This window comes from Schistocerca piceifrons, chromosome 1, assembly GCF_021461385.2.
Source record: "Schistocerca piceifrons isolate TAMUIC-IGC-003096 chromosome 1, iqSchPice1.1, whole genome shotgun sequence".
Classification (NCBI taxonomy): domain Eukaryota; kingdom Metazoa; phylum Arthropoda; class Insecta; order Orthoptera; family Acrididae; genus Schistocerca; species Schistocerca piceifrons.
In genome coordinates this window covers 558,358,075-558,377,072 of record NC_060138.1, presented here as the reverse complement: position 1 = coordinate 558,377,072, position 18,998 = coordinate 558,358,075, and positions in this window count along the sequence as shown.

Below are 18,998 nucleotides of genomic sequence, written 5' to 3'. Positions count from 1 at the left end.
CAATTTCTAGTACTTTGTATCTGGCACACGCTCCTATAAAAATTTTCGTCTGCATCTATCATTTCTTACATTCAAAAATTTTGGCCTTCATGTGTTGGACTTATTATGCCACAAGCTTAGTCGAGCACTTACAAAACGTAAGTTACACCGAAAGACTTGGTGAATTTTACAGCAATAAGTTAACCAATTATACCATAATATTTGTCAGGCTTCTGACTACAAAACTATTGTGCTAGTCGGCGTTAAGTTTGCATCGAATTGTCAATGTAATTAGCTTTTGCGTAACGTTTATAAAAGACGCGTGTCTTTCATTACTTTCACGGGCATGTTTACGTGGAGATGATGAAAGTCGTGGGAGAGCGATATGCACGTACACAGATGGCGGTAACATCGTGTGTACAAGACATAAAAAGACAGTGAATTGGCAGAAATGTCATTTGTCCTGAGCTGATACATGTGAAAAGGTTTCAGAAGTGATTAAGGCCGCACTATGGGAATTAAGATACTCTGAACGCGGGATGGTACATGCAGCTAGAGGCATGGAACGTTCCATTTCGGAAATCCTTCGGAAATTCAGTCTTCCGAGATCCACAGTGTCGAGAGTGTGCTGAGAATATCAAACTTCAGGCCTCAACTCTAACTACGGACAGTGTAGTGGCCGACTGCCTTCACTTAACGACCGCGAGCAGCTGCGTTTGCGTAGAGTTGTCAGTGCTAGTAGACAAGCGGCACTGCTTTTAATAAGCGCAGAGATGCATGCTGGACATACGATGAACGTATCCGTTACGGCTGCGTGGCGAAATCTGTCAATAATTGGCTACGGCAGCAGACGAACGATGCGAGTACCTTGGCTAATAGCACGACACATCCTGCAACGCCTTTCCTGGGCTCGTGACCATATCGGCTGGACCCTGGGCGGCTCTAAAACCGTGACCTTATCATGTGAGTCCCTATTTAAGACGGTAAGAGCTGATGGTATTGTTCGAGCGTGGCGTAGTCCGTATGTAGCCATGGACCCAAGTTGTCAACAGGCCCCTGTGCAAGCTGCTGGTGTCTCCATAACGGTGTGTGCTGTGTACGTGAAGTGGACTGGACCCTTTGGTCGAATTGAACCGATCATTGACAGGAAATGGTTTTGTTTGACTACCTCGAGACCATTTACCGCCATTAATAGTCTTCATGTTCCTAAACAACGATGGAACTTTTATGGAACCCAATTCACCATGTCACGGGGCCACAGTTGTTCGGAATTGGTTTGAAGAACATTCTGGACAAATCGGGTGAACGATTTGGCCACCCAGATACCCCGACATGGATCCCATAGAAAATTTATGGGACATAATCGAGAGGTCAGTTCGTGCACTAAATCCTGCACTGGCAACGCTTTCGCGGCTATGGACAACTATAGAGGCTGCATAGCTCAATACTTCTGCAAGAAATTCCAAGGTCTCTTTGAATCCATACCATGTCGAGTTGCTTCCCTACATCGGGTTAAAGGAGATCCGACACAATATTAAGAGGTATTCCATGACTTTTGACAACTAACTGCAGACTAATAATGATAACAAAATAATTGAATATGCTGCTGATGCAACAGTCCAGTCAATAGAGACCAAGAAACGTCGAATATCGTGAACAGTTCGTGTGGTAGGGCATTTTTGTAGAGTGCTAAGAGTGAGGGCCATGTAGAACATATTAGAAATCCTGTCTGCTGAAGAATGAGTGTGGGGGTTGGAAGAGTGTTTGAAGGTGCCTTTTGTACTTCATTTTTCTTTTTTTTTAATAGCTGGAAAACCACGACCCCCGGAGAAAATTTATCCCAGTAACAATTTCTCTACCTTAAATGCTCTGTACATGTGTTCTGTAGGGCTAATATTTTGCACAATAGAAAGAGAGAAAATGAAAATCACACATGAGGTTTCTGAAGGTAATATATAATGCAGTGTGTTGCATAAAACGACATCGGTAGGAGCAGCTGAGTTTCCCTGCATACCACAAAGACTCTTGCACCATTTAAGAAAGAAAATGTAGTGAACTAAAATGGGTTAACTGCCACTTATTGCACTTCACAATCAACTGAAAAAAAAATGGTACAAGATTTAATATTAGACAATCTACTATAACACCCTGTATAAAAAATTACCTTAATAGTACTTCTTCAGGATATACGTGAAAGTTTAAAAAGCTACCCTAATAGCACTGTGAGTGCCAAGTTGAAGAAATGGCAGTTAACTTTCAAAGAAAATTTCTAAGTAATCCAGAAACTCTTAATTTCCTGTGCTGATGTATGAGTCTATTAACACTTCATTGTTGGCGACTATATATTACCAGAATAAATGCTGTTCAGAATAAATCTCATTACAGATACAGGAGGTTTTATATTGAATTCTCTGAAAGCATACCTTACAAAATATGATGTTCTTTATGATAAAACTGCTGAATGCACTACAGATGGAGCATGAGCAATGATACATCGCTCTCGGAATTTGTTGCTTATTTGAAGGAAGAAGTGCCGAATGTTTCTGTATTCATCGTTTGGTACACTGACAACATATTGCAGGAATACATCTAAGTGTAAGTCTCCATTCATCATTAAATATAATACTCTGAGGCATAAAAAAAGATTAAATCAAAAACTATGTTTCATGTGCTTCTCTGCATGGAACTATGTAGTAATCATTAAGCAAATGTAATGAACAACACGAAATAAAATGATGTGGGTGTGATTTCACTATATGACTAAGATGAGTCTAGAACAAAAGACATTACCAAGCTCATCATGGCAGAAAAACTATAATAATCTAATTATTTTTATTTTTGTGATAAAGTTATTTTGAATTTATGTTTTAAAGAATAAGGAAGGAACCAAGATTAAACATCGCGGTCTTTAGGGATGCAGCAGAAACATTCTGTGAACCATGAGGAAAGAAGTCGGTTGTGCCTTTTCAAAGAAACTATCGTGGCATTTTTATGGAGGGATTCAGGGGAAAGAACCTACATCTGGATGGTTGTAAGCGCATTTGAACCGTCGCCCTTCCGAATGCGAGTCCAGTGTGCTGACTATTGCACCACCTTGCTCGATCTTACTATTAAAAGAAAAGAGAAACGGGAAAACTTGTACAAACAGTTTTGATACTTACTCGATCGCTTGACGACGTCTGGTAAGCTTTGAGTAGTTTTGATAATGTTTCTGGTTCAGTCAATAACAGAAAGTGCTGAAATACTAATTTCATTGCCTGTCGACGCTGCCCATAGCACCTCGGGACTTAACCACTCACCGGTGGAAGTTCGCAGGAGCAGTCGCGCTTCCTAATATTTAGAATTAGCTAAAGGAGATAGTATAAGGAGGAGAGAAAAGGTAACACAACGAACCCTCCCCCACCCCCACCCCCCAAAAAAAATCACACACACACATATGCAAGCGGAGAAAGTTTTAGGAGGTGAGAAAACGTAACACAACGATCCCTCCCATCCACACACACACTCACACAGACACACACACGCACAAACACACACACAAAAACACACACACACACATACACATACACGCACAAACACACACACATACATACTCACACACACACACACACATAAAACTCGCTACACCTCTTATCGAAATTGCGTGCCCGCTCAAAACCTCTGACAAACAGAGTCAATAAATTAATAATCCATCCAGATACTGGACCCATTCATAATGACTAACGCAAGGACACATGCGTTTTAAAACTGTAATGCAGTGCTTTAACTGAAATTCCAAGGAAATTGTGTCCACGACATACAGAATCCTGAAGATCCGAGTGTGGTTTATTCTAGCAACTAAATTACTTCAGCAGGAGTCTGAGTAGGTACAAAAACACACAGACGCACATGTTATTAATAGTCTATTAAAAGTTGAGCACGGCAAATACACAACCTTAGAAGCAGTTTTCACACAGATGATACAGATGAACATTTATCTGATGCTGTCGCTGACTCTTACAGCTTTTAACTTTCTCATTGCAGAGTAATGGTTTCACATCACAATACAACAATTTGTAAGTAATTTAATACAAAGTTGTGGATAACTATCATATTCGCTAGCAGCCGGACCTGTGTTAAGACCATACCGTCGTCGTTAGCGATTCGTTGATTACAAGTGGGCGTTGATTACCTTGCACATTTACAGAGAGACAGCGCTATGCTTGCCGACGCTTGACCATAAGTAACTTTCCTGCTTTGTTGGCGTAAGGGCACACATAGGGAGAGGGGGGTTTGGGTTGCCTACGGCGACGTGCCCGTGTCGTTTCTGCGTCTGACAGCCACTGTCTTCACTCTTGCCATCGTGAGGTACCAGCTCTTGCACGAGACCTCACTCAGCAGACGACACCACACTGAGGAACAGAAATCCGAAACCGAATATCGGTAGCGACTATTATAAGGTCAACTAATAATTTATTCAAGATGGCGGCAACTCTTGAAAACGTCTGTTTGTTCCTCCTTGTGCGGGCGCAGGGATTCTCTGACTAGATCTGATACCTCTGTCGGACAATTGTGAGATATACGTGAAAGTTTAAAAAGCTACCCTTAACTAATAGCACTGTGACTGCCAAGTTGAAGAAATGGCAGTTTTTTGTGTGGTTTTTGGCATCAGGACAATTAAAAACCACTTTTTTCGAATCCGATGTGGTGGGGCCTTGCCATGATGGATGGGCTAACCTAACCAACAGTCCCACAACTGTTGACTGAAATTCTCGTGCAGTCATGGACTCTGAACAGTATGGACGGTGTAATGTATAACCCAGACCATTACCGTCGTAGTGCGATTCATCTGTCATTTGTAGCCAACCACACTTACGTTAGGACGCTTGCAGGTCCATCTACTGGTAAATTTTGGTGAATTTTTTCTTGTCCCATGATGTTTTCCCTACTGCCAATAACATGCTGTTCAAATTTAACATCATTCTGAGCAGTGGTTCTCTTTCTACAACTTTTGAAACTGGAACTTTAATTGTGGATACCCTTTATATAACTCCATCGGGGCCCTTATTTCTTTTGTCCTCTTGGTCCTTAAGCGAAATGTGTGAGGGTGGCAGGAGAACAGTTCTGCAGTCAGCTACAAATGCCTGTCTCGAAATTTTCTTAAGAAAGTTTAACGAAAAGTTCAGGGAACATCTCCGTAACACTCGGGTGTTGATCTAGCCTACAGGTGACAAATATGGCAGTCCGCCTCTTCGATGTCTTCCTTTATCCGACATGGTGGGGAAACCCAAACAGTCCAGTAGTACTGGAGAATGTGTCTACATCTGGCCTCGTTTATAGATGAACCGCACTTTCTTAAAATTCTCCCAATAAAGCGAAGTCGGCTATTCACATTTCCTGCTAGCGCCATTTATGCACGTACCATTTCACATCACTATACAAAATTACTCTTAGGTATTTCATCGACGTGACTGTCCGAAGGAACATATAGCTTTGTACTTTCGAACAGCACAGGCTCTGCGATATCATTTTCCAATGGTATTAGAAGTCTGCAATATTGTAATTATACGCCGACACCGGGCAAACAACTTTTCATTAGAAACGTTTCCCCGGTATGGGAATATACATAATTGTAGAAACGTTTGGGTCTGGCCGTGAAGCGTACACGGATAGCATAATGGTAAGATGGACGCTTGCGATAAACGGGAAATACCGTTGGAGTCCCGGTAGGGCACGTATTTTCATTGTCATCATTCCATTATAAAGGTGATGGTTGTCCATCACGGCAAAGTTTCTCCTACTCATCTGGATTAAATTACATTTTTCTACATTTAGGAAACGCTGCCACTCATCCAATAACTAAAATTTTTGTCTAAGTCATCTTGTATCATCCTCCTGTCAACCAACGGCGACACCTTCCCATACACCACAGCGTCATCAGCAACCAGCTGAAGATTGCTGCTCACAATGTCTGTAACATAATTTTCGTTTATAGAGAATAAGGTCAGTCCTATCGGTATTCCCTGGGACTCTCCTGACGTCACCCCTGTTTCTGCTTAACACCCGCCAACTAGGGCAACGGTCTGAGTTCTATTTCTTAAGTTGTATCCGAGCCACCTTAGTTAAACTTGGTTAACAGTCTGCAGTGGAGGTCGCAGTGCTGGTTGGCAGCACACTGACATCACCAGATATGTTGCAGGAAATCGCAGCACCCATCCCACTTTGTCACCTCTATCGCTGTCGTAAGGGTTCATACTCCCTCTCTCTTTGTCTAGTTTCATAGGAATTCTCACGTATTCTGTCGAGGAATAGTAACAATTTCATTCTCTTTCTAATACGTTGTGTATCCGGTTATGCACTGATTCCGTTAACTATTGGTGCACTGGTGCAATCTGCACTGTATTCCTTGACATTTTGAAAACATTAGTGAGGGTGGTCGTTGCTCATGTTTGCAATTTCCTATTGTGGGAACATACGTTAAATGAATTATTTTAAGATAGAGTTGGAACCTTTCTCCGCCGGCCGCGATGGTCTCGAGGTTCTAGGCGTGCAGTGCGGAACCGCGCAACTGCTACGGTCGCAGGTTCGAATCCTGCCTCGGGAATGGATGTGTGTGATGTCTTTAGGTTAGTTAGGTTTAAGTAGTTCTCATTTCTAGGGGACTGATGACCACAGCTGTTAAGTCCTATAGTGCTCAGAGCCCTTTGAAACCTTTCTCCACTTTCCTCTGTGTCCCGCAGCAAGTAGGAATGCCTTCAAGGTTGGGACCGAGCAGCGATTTAAGTTCCAGTGGCTTGTTGCATTTGTTTCCTTGTAGATCGGGACAAGTTCTCCACAAAGTGCAACCTGAAGTGTCGTTGTGACGGACGGTGGGATGCTACAAAATGTTGTAGAAATCGGTGTACTATGTGAACATTTATTTGTTCAGCATCAATAAATAGATCTTCTGTAAAAGTTGAGTTACGATAATGTTCTTTGTTCTTTTAAGTGTGCTGCCCACAGCAGAGAACATCAGATTACATTGTTGACTGTCAGTGCTGACACAAAAATTTTCAAATGTGAGCTCACGCTACTGTGTTTGAAAATTAGAGATAGTAATGGTTCAAATGGCTCTGAGCACTATGCGACTTAACTTCTGAGGTCATCAGTCCTCTAGAACTTCGAACTACTTAAACCTAACTAACCTAAGGACATCACACACATCCATGCCCGAGGCAGGATTCGAACCTGCGACCGTAGCGGTCGCGTGGTTCCAGACTGTAACGCCTAGTAATTTCTGAGAACATTTCTCCTGGGGCACAGAGGTCTGCCAAGAAAATCATCTTAAAAACAGACGGAAAGTCTCGATTGAAAAATATTTATTTTGATCGTAACCACTTTCGGTCAGTTCTTGACCATCCTCAGATCCTCATACGATGGCGATAGGTGGTGGTGGCAAATGGAGCAGATGTTGTAACTCCACGAACGTCAACTGCTAATCTGAGGAAGCGCCAAAGAAATTGGTACAGACATGCAAATTCAAATAGAGAGATATGTAAATAGGCAGAATATGTCGCTGCTGTCGGCTGCGCCTATATAAGGCAACAAGTGTCTGGCGCAGTTTTTAGATCGGTTACTGCTGCTACAATAGCTGGTTATCAATATATCAGTGAATTTGAATTTGGTGTTATAGTCAGCGAAAGAGCGATCGGGTACAGCATCTCCATCGTAGCGATGAAGTGGGGATTTTACCGTATAACCATTTCACGTGTGTACCGTGAAATCTCCTACATCATTGCGGCCGGAAATAGATAGCGCAAGAACGGGGCCGACGACGACTGAATAGACAAAAGTGCAACCCTTTCGCAAAGTGCTGCAGATTTCAGTGCTGGGCCATCAAAAAGTATCATCTTGCAAAGCATACAACGAAACGTCATCGATACGGACTTTCGGAGCCGAAAGCCCGCTCGTGAACCATTAATAACTGCTCGACGAAAAGCATTACGCCTCGCCTGGGCCCGTTAACCCCGACACTGAACTGTTGATGACTGGAAAGGTGTTGGCTGCTCGGACGGGTCTTTTTTCAAATTGTATCCAGCGGATGGACGTGTACGGGTATGGACACAACCTCATGAATCCATGGACCCAGCATGTCAGCAGAGGATTGTTCAGGCTGGTGGAGGCTCTGTAATGGTGTGGGGCATGAGCAATTGGAGTGTTAGGAGACCACTGATACGTCTAGATACGACTCTGACAGGTGACATATATGTAAGCATACTGTATCATCACCTGCATCCATTCATGTCCATTGTCCATTCCGACGGACTTGGACAATTCCAGCAGAACTGCTAGAGAGTGGCTCCAGGAACACTCTTCTGAATTTAAACACTTTCGATGACAGCTAGGCTCTCCAGATATAATCTTTATTGAGAATATCTGGGATGCCTTGCAACGGGCTGTTCTGAAGAGATCTCCACCCCCTCGTACTCTTACGGATTTATGGACAACCCTGCAGGATTCATGGTGTCAATTCCCTCCAGCACTCAGCACTACTTCAGACATCAGTCGAGTCCATGCCACGTCGGGTTGCAGCACTTCTGCTTGCTTGCAGGGGCCCTACATGGTATTAGACAGGTGTACCACATGTTTGGCTCTTCAGTACAACTGTGTATATATATCGGGTGAAAAAGGGCTAGAGAGGTTGTGTGCTGCGATTGGTGTTTGTGAGGGTACACGTTTTGGTGCAACCGTGCTGCCTGTCGGCCGTTTCCACCTGCTTGGCCCTACACAAACACCATCTCGGCTTGTTCCAGACTTTAATACCAGACCATTCTGCTGCTTACAGTATGCTGCGTCAATCACACAGCCTGCAACACAAAAGAAGCTCACGTACATGTTTAGAGGAACTGTCATTGTTCAGCGCCATCGACCGTTGCAACGATGCATTTCCGTGCACATGTTGTACATGCTCATTGGACCTTCGTTCCTCCATTTCCAGTCAGGAATCGCTCTCTGCCGTTTGTCGGTTATATTAATGTTAAGCCTGTATAAATCTCTGATTTGTCATATTTTCTCAGGAGCTTACAAAATCTAAAACTTTCAGAGTCTAAGCTGAAATTAAAAATGAATTCATTACATTGCTCCAAAGTTTAGAGCAACTGTGTTAGGTATAACGGATACTGTTTTGTTTTATATTGGAATGTACGTGGACGTGGTATTGGAAGGTTTGCATACTTTTTGGTGTGTTACCAGTAGTTTCTGGCTATTGAGTTAAGGTCTGATAATGACAGACCATCATTTTTCATCTTACCTCCATAGTATTACCATAAATAACGTCCATTAATTAACGTGCTTCATTTATTGTCAGATTTTAAGAAGGGACATATATCTATAGAGCCCAAGCATGTATTTTTTATTTATTTTCCATAGTTCTGAGATATCGGAATTCTCACGCTACGTAATTTAAAGCAATAAACGTCACAAGATTAAGCTTTAGTCATACCGAAGCGTTCTCCAGCACCCTGTAGTCTATAATACAGTGCGATCAACGCGATTTATAACTCACGTTTAATCCCAGGAATTTATTACTGGGTGTATACCAGATCTCCCGGCATGGCGTAACCTAAATAAAGATAACCCAACGAACACGGAAAGAAATTCAGATTTTGCCATGTCGCGCGTAAAGATAAGCGGTACGTGCCTCGCTAGATACTAGCGACTAGACGTGAAACGTTAAAGTTTCAATCTGACTCTCGCCAATGGAGAGCGTATGAGATAACGTGGAATAAAAACTTTTATGGCACCCTCCAGGTCAGTCGCACTGATCAGATTATGCATTGCATATGATGTAAACATTGCATATGACATAAAAGTTCGTTTCGTGCATTCGTGGAACACGCCACTGTTTAGTTATTTTATCAAACGATGGTTGTTTCAAACTCCTTTGTGAGACTGAAAGAGAGAAAGTGATACCATGCTTTGTTTTAGAGAAATACGGGTAAACAAAGTTCGTGTTATGTGCTAGAGGGTCGTGATAATCATATTCCTGCCATATATTAGTTAATTAGTCAAATTGCTTAACTATTAACGCCTTGATAAAGTGTTAATTCTCGGCTATGTACCGCGTATTAAAGAGGTCACGCGAACGGCCTCTCTTGCGGCAGAAGGAGTGCACGGTAAATGTGAGTCTTACATTGTGCTGAAAGATCATAAAATATTCCGAACTGTTAGCCGTAAGCGCTGTATGCAGGCAAAATATTCGAACAAGTATTGCCAATCTTTCAAGTGACTCAGGCCGGTCAGTGCTAAGGGTCCTCCTTTTCTGCAGTAGTATTCCAGCTTTTAATTAATGTGAATAGCTTCTTCCTAACGATCTTCTTCCTAAAGTCTGAGACAGTAGTAACTGGATTTATAGGCCACCACAAAAAAGGTGTGCTGTGTGTCAAGTATTCACATCATGCCGGCACGGTCTGAGTGGTACATCTTGTACCATCCACAAAGTGGAGTTTCTGCTACTAGACACGCTTCACTGTATACATTAATGTCTTCCAGAGCTTGCCTATAATTTGAGATATATTTTATTACTTTTGCAGTGTATCTTTTTACAAAGGACGTCTGGGAGACAGGCTTGCGCATCATAACGCTCGTACTGACACTATGACCAATATTAAAACCTATATTTAGACCAACGTTGCAGCTATAATTCTAAGGGGAACTAAACTGCTGGTTTCTGTTGATGTTACAACTTATAAGAGTTAAACAAAAATATGAAACACTGCGGGAGATGCATGCCTGAATATAGAAGAAGACGCTACCGAAACCTAAGAGTAGCACGGTTGTACGAGGGAGTTCCAAAAGTACGTTTCACCATTGCTTCTCACACGGAAACTTTATCGCCAGAAACATGTAGGTCATGATATCATGAACTACACACTTTGCATTGTTTTTCGACATAGTCACCATCGACAATGAGTTGTTTGTATTATCATGGCGTCGTGTTGAAGAAAATACTTGGCAAAACTAGACGCCATGTGATGAAGGAGGTGTCGCACAGCCTGTTCCACCTCAGCATTTGTTTGGTAGTGACGTCCCGAGAGTGTGGCTTCAAATGCAGGGGACAAGGGAAAGTCATTCTCTGAACATGCAGCACCAGCCACCAAGCATCTGACGAGGTATGACCCCTTCACCATACACGACTGCAGATTACATTAGATTAGATTCAGTTTTACATCCATAGACCAAAACTGAGATGGTTCTCATGCATGTGGAACATGTCAAAAAGTATAACATAAAAAACATAAAACATTTGAATATAATACTTACTAGACAGGTCATTTGTGAGGAGATTGTCAAAATAGGTGTTTACATTACAGTAAACTGGAACTGCTAATATTTACTGAATTAATATGCTGCCAGAATGAAACACTGTTATGCACTTTTAATAAATTTATCATACACAAAATACATAACCTTGGCTGTTGTGACCAAGTGCTGTCAAAACTAAAATCTAACAGACATTTTTACTTAAGCGGGTCTCACAATCCCTGTTAAGATATTCATCTATAGAGAAGAAGGAGTTGCCTAACAAAAGACTTTCAAACTCTGAAACCAAGTTTTTAATGGTTGCTGGCAATTTCTTGAAAATAAGTGTTCCTGAATATTGAATCCCTTTCTGGACCTAGGTAAATGTTTTAGGTCTTTTTGTAGATTGTTCTCCTTCCTAGTGTTGATACTATATATAGAGCCATTACTTGCAACAAATTTCGTTAAAGAATAAATACACAGAGAAGCAGTGGCTAGATTAGAAAGTTCCTTGAACAGATATCTACAAGATGTTCTTAAATTTACACCACAAATGGTTCTTACAACACTCCTTAGCAAGCTAAAACCTTTTTCTTGGTTTGATGAGTTACCCCAGAATATGATTCCGTATAACATCATAGAATGAAAGTAAGCAAAGTATGCAACATTTTTATATTTATATCTCCTACATATTACATCGTTCTCAGTGCTATTTAGGCGCTTAAGCAATTCTGTGGTATGTCCTGCCCAACTGAATTTATTATCGATTTGTAATCCGAGAAATTTACCACTGCCAACCTCTTCGATCTGCATGTATTGATATGTTATACACATGCTAGAAGGAAATTTTTTACAGGTTCTGAACTATATATAGTGGGTCTTTTCAAAGTTTAATGTCAATGAAATAGCTTCAGACCATTTATTAATGTCAGTGAAAATTTCAGTAGCAGCTATTTCTATGTCTGTACGTGACTTGCTACTTATTGCAATATATCAACTGCAAACAAAACAAACTTAGCATCTGGCAATGTAACAGACGAGAGGTCATAAACGTACACAAAGAAAAGCAACGTAGCCAAGATGGAACCTAGAGGAACACCAAATGTAATTCCCAGTCAGATGAAGAGTGACTGCTTACTGTACAGATATTTCGCAATAAGATCCTTTGTTTCCCGTTCAATAAGACACAAACCATTTCGCATCATTGTCGGTGACACCATAATATTCTAATTTACTTAAGAGAAAGGCGTACAAAAATGATGAACACACTAAGGTCACGCCCCTATTCATATCGGATAACAGCACGCGCCTCCACTGGCGACCACGTTGTCTGCACAGGTGTCCGCTATCCTGATGTGTACTAGAATCACCTCGGGCATGTCAGTCCGGTGCTACTCTCTCTCATTCGGCCCTCTGCTGAAGCGTCATTCGCTTCCGCTGATGCCCATTCCGTTACGGAACCAGCAACGGGAGTGGATTCGCGTGGTGTTTGCTTGTGTCACCTGGCGTACCATCTTCTGTTTCAAGAAGGATGGTGGAACTTAACTTTCGGAACGTCCCTCGTATTTGACCACGAAAGGCAGCAGTGTAACGTTCTGAGTACGTTGGAAGTGTTAGTAGTGGTCAGAACAGTGTTCTGTGTAGACGTGACTGCATTATGTAGGAGCCAAATGAATTCGAGCGTGGTCAGACCGTTGGAGATCGTATGGTGGGTGCTTCCGTAGCAAAGGTAGCTGAGGTGTTTGGTGTTACAAGAGGCGCCGCACCGCGTGCAGAGAGACAGCTGAAAAACATCATCCACTTAATCACAATGTGGTGGCTGTTGAGTGGTGATGACAGACGGTCTTGAAGTGGACTATGGCGGAAAGTAAGTGGATGAAATCTGCAAAAGTCCTGCAGAACGGAATGTCCCACACGCGAACCCTGTCAGCACCGAAACAGCACGAAAGGAGCTCCAGAAGCAAGGGAACTCAGGGCGAGCAGCAGTTCCAAATAACTCCTCAGTGATACAAATGCCCGTAACAGGAAAACTTTATGCCAGAGCCATAAAGCCTGGTCTACGGAGCAATGGAACCAAGTCATTTCTTCGGATGTATCTTGTGCCACATTGTTTCTGATCTCTGGCCAAGTTTACGTGCCAAGAGTGAAACGTGGAGGGAGTTTAGCGATGATGTGTATTCCTTATATGTTCCATGATTACTCAGCAAAATCACCTAAAGACCAAGGGTTATGTGATCATTTTATGTGATTAGGGACGTCCCGTGCTACAATGTTTGTTTGCCAATGGTGATGATGTGACAGAGCCCTTGTTCAGACAATTCGCATAGTCCAGAACTGGTTTTGTGTGCACGAGGATGAACTGTCGCATTTCCCCCGCCTCCCACAATCACATTTCAATGTTACTCAACCTTTGTGACCTACTTTGAGGAGAAGGATGCGTGATCGCTAACCACCTCAATCGTTGTTATCTGAACTTGTCAGTGATAATGTGTTCGTGGTTTTTCCATATTTCCCCTCCCCACATCCACCATTTATATGATCGTATCTCGGCTGACAAGAGGCAATCGCCGTCATTTCCCTGAATCTCATTCATCAGCAATAAACATGAAGGGCTGGTATACAGGAACTAGCCGGTGATTGGCACACAACAGCGAATGAGCAGGTTCTACATACTGGCAGTTTTTTGCTGCCACTGGACGTCGATTTCACACACAGATCTCTTGCGGCTGCTTTTTATGCTGGTGTATCCTGATCTCACTGCGCCACGTAAACACACTGTAGCCGTTGGACTACGAACAATGACAGCCAGGCTGCCGACAGCGTGTAGCCGGCCCCCTGCACCATTTACTAAAGACATACAGAATCTTTTACTTCTGATTGTGGCTGTAGAACCAATAAGTAGGGATAATATTATAAGAGTATGTCGTAAGAAATACATCCAGCATCAGATCTACCTCATTTTGCTGAGACATGCTGTATTTCTGGAAAAGGTTTCAAGCGCCATTACTGTGTTCTCTGTTTTTGATTAAGTGTCTCTCAAATGGGAACAAATGTCAAATCATGGAAAAGCTGCTTCCAACACTAATTACTAGACTGTATATGGTTTCTGTGCAAGCAGGGATTCTCTCGGGAATTCCATCAGCTAAAGATAAAAACCAAATCCATGTAACTGCAATGCATACTACTCAGCTCTTTTATGTTGCTGAAACGTTACTGTCAATGCAGGCTTGCTAGATCTGCAAATTTAGCACGATAAATATGTATGCATTTATCATCTCAAACAGCTGTTAAAAAGTTTTTGCTCTGAAACAGAAGAATGGAAAAATTCGAATGTATTCATATGAGAAAACACCACATAAGACGTATGTTCTGCCGTATTCCATCTGAAAGACCAGAACTGTTTATCAGTCGCAAACCAGAGATATCTGTCAGCGATTTTGACGTTTCATCAACAACACAGGGAGTGTTACACTAAACTTTGTAACCTCTGATAGCAACATGTAGGAACCAGAAATCAATACTGACGGGTGTTTTTTTCTCATGAATGTAATGTGGTTATTCTCTTATAAAAATGTAAAAGATATGAGAAATGGTTTTTTATTGATTGCAGTTCTACCAGTTAATATATTAATGTATTTCTGTACTATTTTCTTTTTTGGTCATCAGTCTACTGATTGGTTTGATGCGGCCCGCCACGAATTCCTTTCCTGTGCTAACCTCTACATCTCAGAGTAGCACTTGCAACCTATATACTTGCTTGACTTATTCCAATCTCTCTCTTCCTCTACAGTTTTTGCCCTCTACAGCTCCCTCTAGTACCATGGAAGTTGTAACGTCGGAAATGCATATCCTCCTATTTCCATCTACTGCACTGCATTTTTTTTCCTTATTTTGTTACCTGAAGATATAACATTTCTGTGTCTTTGTATATTGTAATTGTTTTACTATTTGTATATATATGCATTTATGTCGATGTATAATTGGTTTGTTTTGTGAATATTATTTGTATTTATACGCTGGGTCTGGCCAAGGGCAAACTACGCTATCGAACGAATACATCGATAGGTCGTGTGGAGAACCGAAGTGTTGAGGATCTTTGGTAGTGTTAACTCTGTCGCGTGGAGCGCGGGCAGAGGGGAGTCTGGATGGGGTGGTGCAGTGGAGCAGGTGTGTTGTGTGAAGCTCCCGCGAGTTTCCGCGCTTTCGGGGTTTGGGAGAATGTAATTGCGCTCGACTTGCGATGATAGTTTCTGACATGGGGTCGCGGACGGGAAGCATTAGCTGGCGCACATCAAGAGCCAGTTTCGTCTGGTGACCGTGTCGAGAAGAAGGCGCGCCAACATCCAGCTTCAACAACAGCGACGGCCGACAATGAGTGACTGTCGCCACCTCCTCGATCGACGGCTTCAAACCTTCAATCAGCCAACAAGGAAGACTGGAAGCATGTAAAGTTTTAGAACTGTATGGCAGACCTCTGCTTTTCAAACTTTTAAAATTGTTGCATCACAAAATTACAGCAACTTAGCATGAACGTTTGTTACTCATTGTCCCAATTGCATTACCAAGCAGGGTCCCTTCCTTTTCCGGAATGAACCCGAGTGTCGGTGAAACTCAAACGCCAGCATCATTCGATTTCACTGCTTTAATTTCAAAGTTCAGTTAAGGTATTCATAGCTGGCTACAATATTCAGATTACACAAGCACAAATTAAGAGTGCGAGTTTTGATACCGTATTTTAGCTTACCTGTGACTGCAGCTCAGCTTGGTACGTACTAAATTTTACTACTGTTAATTGTTCAGAATCATTTAATTCAAGTTCAAAGTTAAATCCCTTATTTCTAAATTGCGTAGATTCAAATAGCTTTTGAAATGATTGTTGAGGTAGTCCAAGACTAGCCGTATTTTAATGAATTTCGATGTGCATCAGAAAGAAAGCTCACTATTAACTTCAGTCACTAAATTAACTTTCGATGTTCCTGTTTTATTAATTCTTTTGCTAAATTAAGTGAGAGTGCAGCGAAATTTATTACTTGTGACAAACTTTCAGTTTTTACACTGCACGTGTCAACCTTCAGTTGCCACGCTTCTAGTGCTAATTATACGTGTAATAACCTTTCTTTTTCAGTTACTATAGTAATTGTCCTTAGGACTGCCGACCGTAATTTCCCCCAAATCTCAAATATCTAATTACCGCTAGTTAATTGTTAACGAAACGGCAACACATTTCCTTTCTTTATTAACTTTACCCCTTTTCAATATTAATTACCACCTGTTTCATTAGCATTTTTCCTTTCATTTAGATGTAACCCTTTCCTCCCTCTTTACCGACAGATTAACTTCGGTGACGATTGCTTTTCCCAAATTTCCATTAGGTACACTCGGTTTAATTTTTCACTGTCATTAAGGTCGATAAGTGAGGGGGAGGTTACAAAGTCATTCCCTCATGTCTTAGCAGATGACCTATCATCCTGTCCCTTCTCCTTATCAGTGTTTTCCACATATTCCTTTCCTCTCCGATTCTGCGTAGAACCTCCTCATTCCTTACCTTATCAGTCCACCTAATTTTCAACATTCGTCTATAGCACCACATCTCAAATGCTTCGATTCTCTTCTGTTCCGGTTTTCCCACAGTCCTTGTTTCACTACCATACAATGCTGTTCTCCAGACGTACATCCTCAGAAATTTCTTCCTCAAATTAAGGCCGGTATTTGCTATTAGTAGAATTCTGTTGGCCAGAAATGCCTTTTTTGCCATAGCGAGTCTGCTTTTGATGTCCTCCTTGCTCCGTCCGTCATTGGTTATTTTACCGCCTAGGTAGCAGAATTCCTTAACTTCATTGACTTCGTGACCATCAATCCTGATGTTAAGTTTTTCGCTGTTCTCATTTCTACTACTACTCATTACCTTCGTCTTTCTCCGATTTACTCTCAAACCATACTGTGTACTCATTAGACTGTTCATTCCGTTCAGCAGATCATTTAATTCTTCTTCATTTTCTCTCAGGATAGCAATGTCATCAGCGAATCGTATCATTGATATCCTTTCACCTTGTATTTTAATTCCAGTCCTGAACCTTTCTTTTATTTCCATCATTGCTTCCTCGATGTACAGATTCAAGAGTAGGGGCGAAAGGCTACAGCGTTGTCTTACACCCTTCTTAATACGAGCACATCGGTCTTGATCGTCCGCTCTTATTATTCCCTCTAGGTTGTTATACATAATGTATATGACCCGTCTCTCCCTATAGCTTGCACCATTTTACATCGTGGAACGCTTTCTCCAGGTCGACAAATCCTATGAAAGTGTCTTGATTTTTCTTTAGCCTTGCTTCCATTATTAGCCGTAACGTGAGAATTGCCTCTCTCGTCCCTTTACTTTTCCTAAAGCCAAACTGATCCTCACCTAGCGTATTCTCAATTTTCTTTTCCATTCTTCTGTATATTATTCTTGTAAGCAGCTTCGATACATGAGCTGTTAAGCTGATTGTGCTATAATTCTCGCACTTATCAGCTCCTGCCGTCTTCGGAATTGTATGTATGATGCTTTGGCGAAAGTCAGATGGTATATCACCACACTAATATATTCTGCACACCACTTCCCCCATTGATTTTAGAAATTCTGATGGAATGTTATCTACCCCGTCTGCCTTATAAGACCGTAAGTGCTCCAAAGCTCTTTTAAATTACGGTTCTAATACTGGATCCCCTATCTCTTCTAAATCGACTCCTGTATCTTCTTCTATCACATCAGACAAATCTTCACCCTCATAGAGGCTTTCAATGTATTCTTTCCACCTATCTGCTCTCTCCTCCGCATTTAACAGTGGAATTCCCGTTGCACTCTTAATGTTACCACCGTTGCTTTTAATGTCACCAAAGGTTGTTTTGACTTTCCTGTAAGCTGAGTCTGTCCTTCCGACAATCATATCTTTTTCGATATCTTCACATTTTTCCTGCAGCCATTTCGTCTTAGCTTCCCTGCACTTCCTATTTACTTCATCCCTCAGCGACTTGTGTTTCTGTATTCCTGATTTTCCCGGAACATGTTTGTACTTCCTCCTTACATCAATCAACTGAAGTATTTCTTCTGTTACCCATGGTTTCTTCGCAGCTACCTTCTTTGTACCTATGTTTTCCTTCCCAACTTCTGTGATGGCCTATTTTAGAGATGTCCATTCCTCTTCAACAGTCCTGCCTACTGCGCTATTCCTTATTGCTGTATCTATAGCGTTAAACAACTTCAAACGTATCTCGTCATTTCTTAGTACTTCCGTATCCTACTTCTTTGCGTATTGATTCTTCGTGACTAATGTCTTGAACTTCAGCCTACTCTTCATCACTACTATATTCTGATCTGAGTCTATATCTGCTCCTGGGTACGCCTTACAACCCAGTATCTGATTTCGGAATCTCTGTCTGACCATGATGTAATCTAATTGAAATCTTCCCGTATCTCCCGGCCTTTTCCAAGTATACCTCCTCCTCTTGTGATTCTTGAACAGGGTATTCGCTATTACTAGCTGAAACTTGTTACGGAACTCAATTAGTCTTTCTCGACGTCGGCCTGTATACCTGAACTATCGTTGTCGGTGTTGGTCTGCTGTCGATTCTGATTAGAACAACCCGGTCACTGAACTGTTCACAGTAACACACCCTTCAGTAACACAACCATCTATGACAAACAAAGAAAAAATAGAGTTTCGGCAACAGTCATGAAATTTGCAACCATAGGCACTGAGAACCTGTCAGTTTCCTGGTAT